The 13,020-nt window shown below is 40.9% G+C and overlaps 1 protein-coding gene across 18 annotated transcripts in view; it reads right to left on the bottom strand.

Moving 5' to 3' along the window:
- KANK1 (KN motif and ankyrin repeat domains 1) overlaps nt 1-13,020 on the bottom strand; it is a 236,545-nt gene that overhangs the window by 221,535 nt on the left and 1,990 nt on the right. The gene's annotated exons all lie outside the window — the stretch shown is intronic.

The following is a 13,020-nucleotide window of genomic DNA, read 5'->3' as shown; positions in this document are numbered from 1 at the left end:
AGAAAAGCCAAACAGCAGAGTAGATGCCAGAGATAAGACTCCAGGAGTATCCAAAACAAATCATAACCTCAGGTCCTAATTTCCCAGTTCCCAGGAAGCTTGGCTCTTGGGTTCCACTGGTTTCCTTCCAACAAATTCCTTCTTGTTGATGCTTGTTAGCCTAAGCCAATCTGCATGAGATTCACTTTTTTGAAGCCAATAAGCCCTACTGGATTATTTTAAATTAGGCTTATTTTTTTTAATTGGCTTATTGTTTTTTTAATTAGAGAAGCTGTGGGTTTACAGAACAATCGTGTATAAAATACAGGATTCCCACACACTACCACCTTGCACTGTGTGGAACATTTGTTACAACGGATGATAGAACTTTTTTTAAATAATTGTACTATTTTTCTAACAGTAGTTATATTTGATACAATTGATGAACGATTATTGAAATAGTACCATTAACTATTGTCCATAATTTATAATAGGCATGTTTTTCCCCATATACCACCCTACTGTACTTTATTTATTTTTAAAGTACCTAAATGCTTGACATGAGCAAACTTTTTAAATTGAAGAATACAGATATAATAAAGTAGACGTCTTAACTGTTTGTCTTGATGTATTCTTATAAATGAACATATCCATTTAATCACCACCTAGATTAAAGATAAGAGAACATTCCCAGGACTCCAGAAGTTTCCTGCATTACCCTTCACAGTCAATTCACCCCACACCCCATACTGACTTTTGTCACCATTGATTAGTTTTGCATCTTCTTGAGTTTCACGTAAATGAAATCATACATATACAATTGTGTCTGACTTCTTTTACTCAATATCTATGAAATTCATCTCTTGTTCTATGAAGCAGTACTCCATTCTTTTTTATTGCTGTGTAGTATCCCATTACACAACTATGCCTCAATTTATTTGGACTGTTTTTAGGCTAGGATCTTTCTATAGACATTTTGGCAAATGTTTTTGGTGCACCTATGTGTTCATTCCTTTTGGATGTATATCTAAGTATCTCTATCTATATGTGTGGAATTGCCAAGGCATGGGATGTGCGGGGCCAAGGGTTTGCATGCTCCATCAGTCCTGGAAAATGAATACAAAGTTACTATCCTCATTTCCCCTAAGCTGCAGATACAAGGAAGCACCAACTTAATAACCAGTTGTGTGCCCACAATTTATCATGTGCATTTATGCAATGTATGTTGGAAACATTGTTATAAATGGCAAATGGGATCAACCACCACCCTTTACAAGTCCCACAGCATCTTCCAGCACAGCACTGCATAACCAGCAGCCCTATGGAGAATTTCTGAGAAAAGATGTTCAGAGCATTAACTGGGGTCCCAGGAACATACCTCATCTCTTCCCTGAGACAAGTGCCCCAATATCAGTGCTTACCCAGTGATTACCAAAAATCCTGTAATCCTAAACAACAGCGAAAGTTTCCTTGGCCTAGGGCAGCAGGAGGAGGAGCAGGCTTCTGGATTCAGATTTCAACAAACTTTGTTGAAGGCTCAAACATCTATTGCCTCATGAACCCCCTCAGCATCTCTCTTTGTTATTATCCCAACTTTACAGGCAAATATGAATTCGCTTAACCAACACTGGATAAAAGCTTATGGAGGATAGAGAAAGGTATCGGCACTCATGAATCTGCGGCTCCTGCTGGACCTGCCCCTACCTCTACCCTTCCACTTCCTGCCAGGGTGCTTCAGTTCTGGTCCCGTGTACTGCCTGGTCACAGCCTTTCTCTGTTTTTCTGGCCATAAGCAAACAAGAGATTTCTTGAAAGTTTTCCAGGACATTTTCTACTCTACCTAGGGCTTACTTCACGTTTCCTCTCTCCCTGCCCTCCCCCTTACACACACACAACAATTACCCAAACACACTTAAACAACATAACGATATTAACGTTTCTTTGTAAACACACAAAAGGAAATGTGAGGAAGTAGTAGAGCTGAGAGTCCAGAACCCAAGCTCCTGACCAATGCATTATGTTGAATCAGACCCCAATCATGAAGTAGATCAGCCTAGAAATACATGCAAGAAATGGGGAAGGAAAAGCTGTCTTGGGTAATTAAGGGGCAAGGAAGAAGTGAGTACTCAGGATAAAGTGTAGTTTATATGGATTCAGCGCCCCCAACCCAGTCGGGTACAGGGTCAACAATATGTGAACAGTAGCTTTAGGTCAGGTCCCAAATCAGATGGGCTTAGAAGAGGTAAGCCCAGTTATTTGGTCAAATGGGATGTGAGTTCCCAAGAAAATGATTCATAAACTATATAAACTTTACGTTTCCTTTAACAGTATTCCTCCTTTTGCCTAAGCTAGCAAAGTTGACAGACGAGGAAAAAGTGACGGTTTTTCTTGCAACTTTAACTTATCATTTTGGCTGGCCAAGGGTCCTTGAGGTCTTATCAGTCATTCTTGACTTTAAGAGGCAAACAGTTGACACACCTTTCCTAACAACAGGTAGAACCAAGGCTCAGGTCCTGAGTGCAGCATGCTTCCATTCTCTGGAAGGATGTGAAAAAGCTATATGGGCACATGGGGTTTCACTAAAGAAAAACAATTAGGTTTCCTGTTTTCCCATGAGTATCCAAGCAGTAGCCTTTTGTTTCTTGTGGTTGGCCAAAATAAACTTAAAAACAAAGAAGTCGTTTTCTCTATTAGCCTAAAAATTGATTACAAATGTCCTCACAATATACAGTTCTCTGAATTTTGAGAGTACAAGTTACAGTACCTCACAGGGAAGTGTTCACAGGGAAAAAAGGTGTGTGGCTGGGGAGTGGAGGGGGCAGCAAGGAGTGACGAAAAAATACTTGACTCAGAAGCACACCTGGTAAGTCAAATCTCTTGAAACAAAAATGCTTAAACTTTAGCTGATGGAAGCATGGCATTCCAAATCACCTAAAGGATTCATTACCACCCAGCATCATGCTAACTGGTGAAACAGCTCCTTCATGGCGAGGATAAAATTATACAGATTCATTCAACAAATATTGCTGAATGCCTAGAAAGCATAACCCGTCCTCCCCACACCCTGCTACACCTCAAGCCAGTGACTCTGCTCTGCACCCACATCATCATCATTCTCAGTGGCAGGAACAATTCTCAGATGCCCCTCTGGAGCGGAAACTGCTCCCCTTTCCTCCCACCCAATAAAGGCACATGAGAACTTATTAAGTTCATGTGATCTCATTACAGGACTAATCTTGAACTCCCTCAACTTTTTTTGTCAGCAGCAAATTACTTGAATTGCTTTTCCCATTTGTTATTGATGCCCTGCCTTGACACCAGAGTGGAAAAACTGTGTTGAAACAAGCAAACTTCAATCATTTCTCTCCCAGCCTCCTTTCCTTGATAAGGGTTCAGCAGATTTTCCTCCCACTCCTGAAATATAACACTGAAAAAGGATCACTATGTGGTATCTCTGGAGGCAGAGAAAAGTTATTCTGCCCTCAAGGTCAAGAAGCTTTTTCCAAAGACTCTTCAGGTTATGCAACCCAGGATTTAATCTTGGCATCAAGGGGCTAAACAGTACCTACAGATACATGTAAGTACATTACAGATGTTTAAGAGCTTGTAGTATCTATCCTTTGATCAAAGATACCCTTAATAATATTTAAGGGAAGATGGATATTTGCACAGAATAAGTATGAAGCTGGATGTTATTTGCACGTGGTATTCTTAAAGCAGCACACATTATTTGAAAATAAACAATTGAGAGAAAAAACAGGTACCCTAAATAGAAGGTGAAGGAAGAAATTTCACAAGGCCAACAGGAAATAAAACAAAAATCAAGCATGCCAAGCCTTATGGTGTTTCATTGAAACTAATTTGTTAAGATATGGGAAAAACTTCTAGCATTATCACTGAAGTTTCACAATACCCAATTATCCCTGTGACAAACCTCTTGATTTTTCCTTAAGAAACTCAAATATTTTTCCCTCAAGAAACTCAAATTTTCTTTTACATTTTCATGTGAAAATTTAATTCCTAGCTGATTAAAGAGCATGAATGACCCAAGCAAACTCCCCTATAAAAACATCATGGCCAAGGCAAAACTCAACAGATTGGTCTGACAAATGAGGAAAGATGAAAGATTAAGAAGTCATGAGCAAAATTTCAGTCTTCCAGTATACCAAATACTGTAACTCTCAGAACAGATCTAGCATAAACTCCACTGTTTAAATTTTTATTAGTCATAAATTACTTGAGATGCATCTCCCATCAAATTAAAGGGAAAAAAAAAACATAAGAAATGAATTTTACAAAATGGAAAAACAAAATAAACTGGACCAGTTTAAGAACTGATCTACAGATACGAATTCTTTAATGGGTCTAGCTTTTCTATTTCACTACACTACAAAATAAAAAGAATATGAACCTTTTGGGGATTGAATTACACCCCCTACAAAAGGCTTGTTCAAGTCCCAGCCCCTGGTCCCATGGGTGTGAACCCACTTATAAATAGGAACTCTGAAGATGTTATAGTTAAGGTGTGCACAGACTAAATGAGGGAGGCCTTCATCCAGTGTGGCTGAGTTCTTGTTAGCAAAGGAAATTAGACACAGGAAAAGAAGCTACAAAGAGCAGCCAGAAGCTGGAAGTCAAAAGAACCCGGAAAGGTAGAGAAGAGGCCACCATGTGCTTTGCCATGTGATGGAAAAGCCAAGGAACCCCAAAGATTGCTGACCAGCCAGAAGATACCAACCCTGGGAGGAAGAAACTCTTTCAGCCTCTGAGACCATGAACCAAAAAATTTCCCTCGTTAAACAAACCCATTGTATGGTATTCACTTTACCAACAGTGAAACTAAAACAGAACCTTTTATGAGGTGGTCCTCTTAATTAGTCATCTGTAGAATGAAAATTTAAAAATCACCATTCCAAAATTCTGATACGTGAAACAAATGGATAAACCTTGAATATACCATGTTGAGTGAAATAAGTCTTAAATGAAATAACTAAAATCACACATTCCCAAAGTCAGATTAGAACACAGATTATCAAGGGTGGAGGCAGGGGTGGGACTGGGAAGTTAATGCTCAGTTGGTACAGTTTCTGTTTGGGATGATGGAAAAGTTTTGGTAAAGGAAACCATTTCCTTTGAATATTTAACACCACTGAATTTGTATTTGAAAGTGGCTAAAATGATTCTTTTTAGGTTATGCATATGTGTAAATGTATGTGTGTACAGAACTATACAACATAAGGAGTGAACCCTAATAACTATGGGCTATAGTAAATAATTCAATTATAACAACATCATCAATTATAAGAAAGATACCACACTAATGCAAAATGTTGATTAATATAGGGGGAATACATGAAAACTCTCTACTCTGAACGATTTTACCATAAACCTAAAGGTGCTCTAATAAAAAAAAATAATTGTATTCACCACTTAATACCACTTACCAGATTGGTGAAATTGAAAAACAGACAATAATAAGCATTGGGAGAATGTGGAGCAACAGGAGCTCACACAAAGATATTGGGAGTATAAATTGGCACAACCACTTGGCAGTACCTCCTACAGGTGGACTGCATGAGCCAGCAATTCTGCTCCCAGCTATACATCCAAAAGAAGTGCATGCATATATTTATCAGAAGACATAATAAAAAATGGTGATACAGGCAATGTTCATTTTGGCCCTAACCAGGAAACCACAACCCGAAAAGCATCTACAGTAGAATGGATAAATAGTGGTATAGTCATACAATGTAGCAAGGAGAATGAACAAGATAACCACACATACATCAACGTTACAAATATGAAACTGACCAAAAGAAGCCAGCCACGAAAAGAGAACATACCCTGTGGTTTCATGCACATAAAGTTCAAAAAGAGACTGAAATGATCTGTTATTAGAAGTAAGGATACCCTTGGAGAGGAGGAATAGTGACTGGAAGGGGGTATAATACAAAGATGATCAGGTTGGGTCTATAGCCCCATTTTAAGAAGGGAGTAAATGGAGTGTTTGACAGAAAAGTGAGTCGTGGCATCTCATAATAGGGTCAATCCCATCCCTAAGAAGGGCTACTCTCAAATATTTATTCTTGTAGGAAAGAGGAGCTCTATTGAGATGAACATGAAAAGAAAAAGGGAAAAAGTATTCAGGCTTCATTTTTACTTTTGTTCTAATTATTTTTTTCACATTTATCCCTGAGGTCAAAGGGTTAACCAGTCAGAATTACCAACAGAAATCTGAACAATTTAGCTAAAAATGTGATGCAGATATCAGCAAATACTAATTTACATTCTTGCTTCTAATCAAGTCAAATGTATATAAAACAATTATCAAAAAGGGTTTTATGTGCAATATGCAATAAATGCAAACCAACAAGAGTGGGATTTTTTGTGTGCGTCCCCAGGCATCACGTAATTATAAAAAGAGATTAGCATGTCTCCTGAGAATTAGGGTTAAGCCACATTGCTCAATTCCATTAGCTAAATGAATTTTTTAAAAAAAACCTCCACCAGGGTTATAGGATTTGACATTGTCTGAAACATCTAACTGTTCCCAATTAACTAATTGCTTCTGTAACAAGAAAAGAATGAGGATACTTATTTCTAGCAGTCTTTTTAGTATTCATCCATACACAAATATCCAACTCAATAATCTTAAGTTTCTTCATTACTAAGAAAATCTTCTGCTTTCAGCATCCATAATTAAAATGCAAAGTACAAGGAAGAAATAGTGAAATAGGTATCTGAGTTTAAAAGTCAAAGAAAAAGTATTGGAAGGTGGACTTGGCCCAATGGATAGGGCATCCGCCTACCACATAGGAAGTTCGAGGATCAAACCCCAGGCCTCCTTGACCCATGTGGAGTCTGCCCATGTGCAGTTCTGATGTGCGCAAGAAGTGCTGTGCCACACAGGGGTGTTCCCCCGCGTAGGGGAGCCCCACGCACAAGGAGTGAGCCCCGTAAGGAGAGCAGCCCAGCGCAAAAGAAAGTGCAGCCTGCCCAGGAATGATGCCACACACATGGAGAGCTGCCGCAACAAGATGACTCAACAAAAAGAAACACAGATTCCTGGTGCCGCTGATAAGGATAAAAGTGGTATAGACACAGAGAGCAGACAACTGGTGGGGGGGGGGGGGGAATAAATAAAAAATAAATCTTAAAAAAAAAAGTCAAAGAGAGGGAAGCAGATTTGGCTCAACTGATAGAGCGTCCGCCTACCACATGGGAGGTCCAGGGTTAAAACTCAGGACCTCCTGACCTGTGTGGTGAGCTGGCCCACACACAGTGCTGATGCACGCAAGGAGTGCCATGCCACGTAGGGGTGTCCCCCAAGTAGGGGAGCCCCACGTGCAAGGAGCGTGCCCTGCAAGGAGAGCCACCCCACTTGAAAAAAGCACAGCCTGCCTGGGAGTGGTGCCACACACACAGAGAGCTGACGCAGCAAGATGACGCAACAAAAAGAGACACGAGTCACAGTGCCACTGACAAGAGTGCAAGGGGACACAGAAGAACACACAGTGAATGGACAAAGAGAACAGACAACGGGGGAGGGGCAAGGGGAGAGAAATAAATAAATCTTCAAAAAAAAAGAGAGAGAGGAGCAGCTGTAGCTCAAGTGGCTGAGCACCTGCTTCCCATATACAAGGTCTCAGGTTCAAACCCCGGTAGTTCCTAAAAAACAAAACAAATAAACAAATGAAAAAACCAACTCACTGGGGTGCAAATGTAGCTCAGTGGTTGAGCACCTGCTTCCCATGTACAAGGTCCTGGGCTCAATCCACAGTACCTCTTTTAAAAAAAAAAAAGTCAAAGGTCATAAAAAGTGTCAGATCATACACTCTGTTCTACTCACACAGAGTACATGCTTGACAATGCACATATCTAATAGCTGTCAGGCCTTTCCCAATCAAGACAATGCTGTTGCTCTCCCTCATCCATCTCTCAAACACATACACACACACTCTAATAAATTAGAGCTTTCTACATCTCCAAGACCTTGTAAAGAATAAAGAATGGAATACCTAGGAAGTGGACTTGGCCCAATGGACACAGCATCCACCTACCACATGGGAGGTCCATGGTTCAAACCCCGGGCCTCCTTGACCCGTGTGCAGCTGGCCCATGTGCAGTGAGTGCCCTGCCACGCAGGGGTGTCCCCCGCGTAGGGGAGCCCCACGCGCAAGGAGTGCGCCCTGTAAGGAGAGCCGCCCAGCGCGAAAGAAAGTGCAGCCTGCCCAAGAATGGCGCTGCACACACGGAGAGCTGACACAACAAGATGATGCAACAAAAAGAAACACAGATTCCCATGCCGCTGATAAGAACAGAAGTAGTCACAAAAGAACACACAGCAAATGGACACAGAGAGCAGACAACTTGGGGCGGGGGGAGGGAGAGAAATTTAAAAAAAAACAGAATGGAATACTTTATTTAAAATTATAAAGGTAACCAAAAGAGAACTGAAAATAAGAAGATAGCTAATAAAAATTGGGAGGTGAAAAGGAAGAAGAAAAAATTGGTGAGAAGTCATGTAAATTCCACTTCTTCCATAGCAGAAAGTTAACAGATATTGTAAAATATGAAATTAAATATTGGTTGTGGCAGTTTTTTAAAAAGCTACTAATTCTTTGACTCTTTCCATCAAGTGGTGGGGTCTGTGTCCCCTCCCCTTGAGTCTGGGCAGGCTGTGTGACTGCTTCAACCAATAAAGTTTGGCAGAAAGTTGTGTAACTTCAGAGTCTAGGTCATAACAGGCCATGCAGCTTTCTCCTGGTTTGCATGGGGGAAGCCAGCCACCAGGGAAGAAGCCTGAAGGCTGACTAGCTGAGGCCACCAAGTTGGCGATGCCAGGTGTCGGTGCTCTGAGTGGCAGGCACCATCGAGCCCAGCATTCCAGGCACCCCTGCAAGGCACAGGACATGAGAGCAAAACCTTCGTGGACCTTCCAACCAAATCGCCAGCTGAGTGCCACGAAGTCAGCACCACGAGGAGTAGAACCCGCCAGCCAAGCCCTGCCTGCATTCCTGACCCACAGAAACCACAATACAACATGCCACGATATTTTTTTGTTAATTTGTTACTACCACCACCACCAGAAGAACTAAAAACAGAAATAGGTAATAGTTATCACATCCAAGGAGATTGTATCTGAGCTGGGATCAGGTACTGGGATCAGTAAAGGGTTTTAGTTTTCATGTTTGTTTGCATTATTCTATGTGCAAATATTACTTCAGACACTTAAAAATTAAAAATAAACAAATGACAGCAAGAGTGTTTACCACTTACTGTGTACCAGGCACTTTTCTAAATATTCTTTTAACTCATTTAATGCACACAATAACCCTATGAGGTAGATGCTTTCATTATTCCCATTCTATAACTGGGAAAATGAGGCACAGAGAGGTTCAGTAACTGTGCCAAAGGTCACAGAGAAAGCAGCAGAGCCTAGGATCAAACTAGCCTGTCTCGGTCTAGGGCTACACTTCTAAAAGATTACTAGGCTGACTCGGCAGTCACGAGCCACTACACAAAGGGTAGAATCTCAAATTGCAACTCACCTGTATCTCCAAGCATGTGACAATGCTATTAGGTGTCAAACACTGCTGGACTGACTACCTTGCTCCTTCAAAACGTACTGCCTCAAACTGATATATCCTTTACCCTAATCCCTACCTATACTCATTTTCAAGGTCCAATCCCCCTCAGCAGCTCCACAGAGGGGAAAAATCTATATGCAAAAGGTGATTTCTGCAGCTATATATACAGGTAAAATTCCAAAAAAATCAACACATTTCCAGCAGCGGGGGGATTGTTATTAAGTAAAAGCATATCCATATAATGGGTTGTGTAGATTTTAAAAAGCTATGGAGACTGGAATAATATTTTGATACAGCGGTTAAGAAAAAAATACGAAACTGAGAATTAGGATTGTGCCTACATAAAAATATGTACATAACATGGAAAAACACTGGAAGTGAATACAACAGAAACAGTCTGCCAGGATAGGGTAAATAAGGGGTCATGTTTTGTCCATTTTCCAAAATCTCTGTAGGACTTTAATGCCATTAAAATATAAAAGTGGGGAAACGGACTTTGGCCCAGTGGTTAGGGCGTCCATCCACCACATGGGAGGTGCACGGTTCAAACCCCGGGCTTCCTTGACCCATGTGGAGCTGGCCCATGCGCAGTGCTGATGCGCGCAAGGAGTGCCGTGCTACACAGGGGTGTCCCCCGCGTAGGGGAGCCCCACGCGCAAGGAGTGCACCCATAAGGAGAGCCGCCCAGCGCGAAGGAGGGAGCAGCCTGCCGAGGAATGACGCCGCCCACACTTCCCGTGCCGCTGACGACAACAGAAGCGGACAAAGAAACAAGACGCAGCAAAAAGACACAGAAAACAGACAACTGGGGGAGGGGAGGGGAATTAAATAAAATAAAATAAAAATAAAATCTTTAAAAAATATATATATATATAAAAGTGGCAAGACAGAACTTTCATACACTACTGGTAGAAGTATAAACTATGCAAACACTTTGGAAATCTGTCTGAGAGTATTTTCTAAACTGAGTATATATCTAACACAAATTTGTACATTTTTATTAAGACATCTTAATAAAAGGTTCACACTCTCACTATCTGTCATAGCCACAAATTGGAAACTACTTGAATGTCCATCAACTCTAGAATGTATAAATACATCGTGGTATAGTCACTCAGTGGAATATTACACAGCAATGAGAATGATCAAACTATGGTCACACAACAGGGCTAAATCCCTCAAATATGTTGACAAAAAGAAGACGGAAAATACATGCTACAAAAAGAAAAAAGAAAAAGAAAATACACGCTACAGGCATACCTCAGAGATATTGTGCGTGCAGTTCCAGACTACCGCAATAAAGCAATCACAATAAAGTCACATGAATTTTTTAGTTTCCCAGTGCCATAAAAGTCTTCACTATGCTGTACTTTACTAAATGTGCAATAGCATTATGTCTAAAAACAAATGTACATACCTTAATTAAAATGTGACACAGAGACAAAAAAGTGAGCACATGCTGTTGGAAAAATGGCACTGATAAAACTTTGTCAACACGGGGTTGCCACAAACATTCAATTTGTAAAAAACACAACATCTGGGAAGTGCACTAAAGCAAAGTGCAATAAAACAAGGTAGGCCTGTATAAGATTCCATGTACAAAGAGCATGAAAACAAGGAAAAGTAATCTACAGTTGGGTTAGTGATTACCTTTGGGGAGGATTAGTGGTTGGAAAAGAGCATGAGCGGAACTTCTGGGATGCTGGCAATGTTCTTTTTCTTGATCTGAGTGTTTTTTTACATGTTTATGTTCTTTTTGTGACAATCCATCAAGTTTTACACTTAAGATTTGTCCAGATGTTATACCTCAATAAAAATTGCTTGTAGAAAAAAAAACAAGGGCATAAACCAAGTCACCCATCCAAATAAAGCAGAATAAGCATAAAATTTCCCGTAATGTTTGAAAGCAAGTTGACTTCTCTATTTGGTTTGTGGGGGGGGGGGAAGAAAGTGTGGGATTGGGGCATAATTTGGATAGCTTCAACTCTGCTCACTAAACTGTGATTTTAAACACATGCACAAACATTCTAAAAGGCCTAGCAAAGTGTCTGCAACTTTTCACTGGGACTCCCTTTGCTGCTTCTGAATCTGTTCACCCTACAGTTACCCCATCCTTACTGCCCTCTGCCCACTTCAGCTACTCTCCCTGCCACCCTTCCCCCATTCCTTCAGTCCCCTCCAGCTGGGCCCTTTTCCATCTTCCTCTTCCTCCTTGAAGAAGGGGGTTATTGCACAAGCACATTAACTCATCACTATTTGTGAGCTGATACTAGTCATGAAATCAATCTAGTCCTGAATATATCAATTCTAGCAGACATTTGTCTGTGGCTTCTCTCTCTTTGGGGCCAGGGTGAACTATTTAAAAAAAAAAAAAACATTTTTAAACCTGCAGTCCTTTTTTCACTGAGCAAAAAATACAAACATAAAACTCAATTTTGCTGAGGTATACCTCAACTTGACTGTCTTGTGGGCTTAACAAAGAAGGAACACCAAAAAGCAGCCCTGTGCCCTAAGGAGAGAAAATGCATTCCTAATGTGTGTACCTTCTTTGGAAGGAGGCAGCCCTGGCAGCTTCTACTAAATCCTGAGACATTTTAATCTCATCAGAGCACAAGCCATATTTAATTTTCTTCCACTGCCACAGCAGTAGCACCTTCTTCCAAACTTATTAATGGAAAAAGGATCAAAATTAATAATCTCTTAGTTTTCTCATTCTATCCCTATCTTGGGAAAACTTCAGAATAGTACTCTAAAATGAAGGAGTGTGAGGCTGGGGACAGGGGAAAGGCGGAGTGATGTTTCATGGGTAAGGGGCTTTTTTTGGGGATGATGAAAATGTAAAATTAATGGGGAAGGTTTCATAACTTTGTGGATATACTAAAAACCACTGAGTTGTACATTTTAAAAGGGTAAATTTACGGTATGTCATTAATATCTCCTTTTTTAAATAGAGTGCCCAACATTTTTGTAAACTAGCAGATAAACATCTAAGTACCATCTATACCTAAATATCAAGTTGAATAAACATATGAATTAAAAATGAACAAACGGTCCCGCAAGGGAGGTGGGAGTTGGGGCGGGGGGAAGGGGGTGGTTTGAAGTGTGCCACGAACTGGACGATTCTTAATCTGGATGATTTACCTTCCTTAGGTGCTGGATTCTCGATCTACCTGACCACCTCCATGTAATAATTCATTAATGAGATGAGATGAACCTCGGTAAAAAATGTGCAGAGAGCAAGCGCCGGAGGATGCTACAGATCGTTCTTTCCGCTTAGACAGCCAAAGCCAACCCTTGGGCAACAGAGCTCTTACAGACTTGCAAGACCCCCAGGGAGGAGTCGCCCCTCACGTTCCAGGGGACCCAAGTGCAGGAGATGCATGGTCAGGGAAGGAGGCTGCCGTGAGCGAGGGACAATGACGCGAGGGGCATTCAAGGACCAAGTCCGCTT

Source organism: Dasypus novemcinctus, chromosome 8, assembly GCF_030445035.2.
Source record: "Dasypus novemcinctus isolate mDasNov1 chromosome 8, mDasNov1.1.hap2, whole genome shotgun sequence".
In the NCBI taxonomy this organism is placed as follows: domain Eukaryota; kingdom Metazoa; phylum Chordata; class Mammalia; order Cingulata; family Dasypodidae; genus Dasypus; species Dasypus novemcinctus.
The sequence above is the reverse complement of the archived record's forward strand: the minus strand, read 5'-3'. Positions and strand labels throughout refer to the sequence as shown.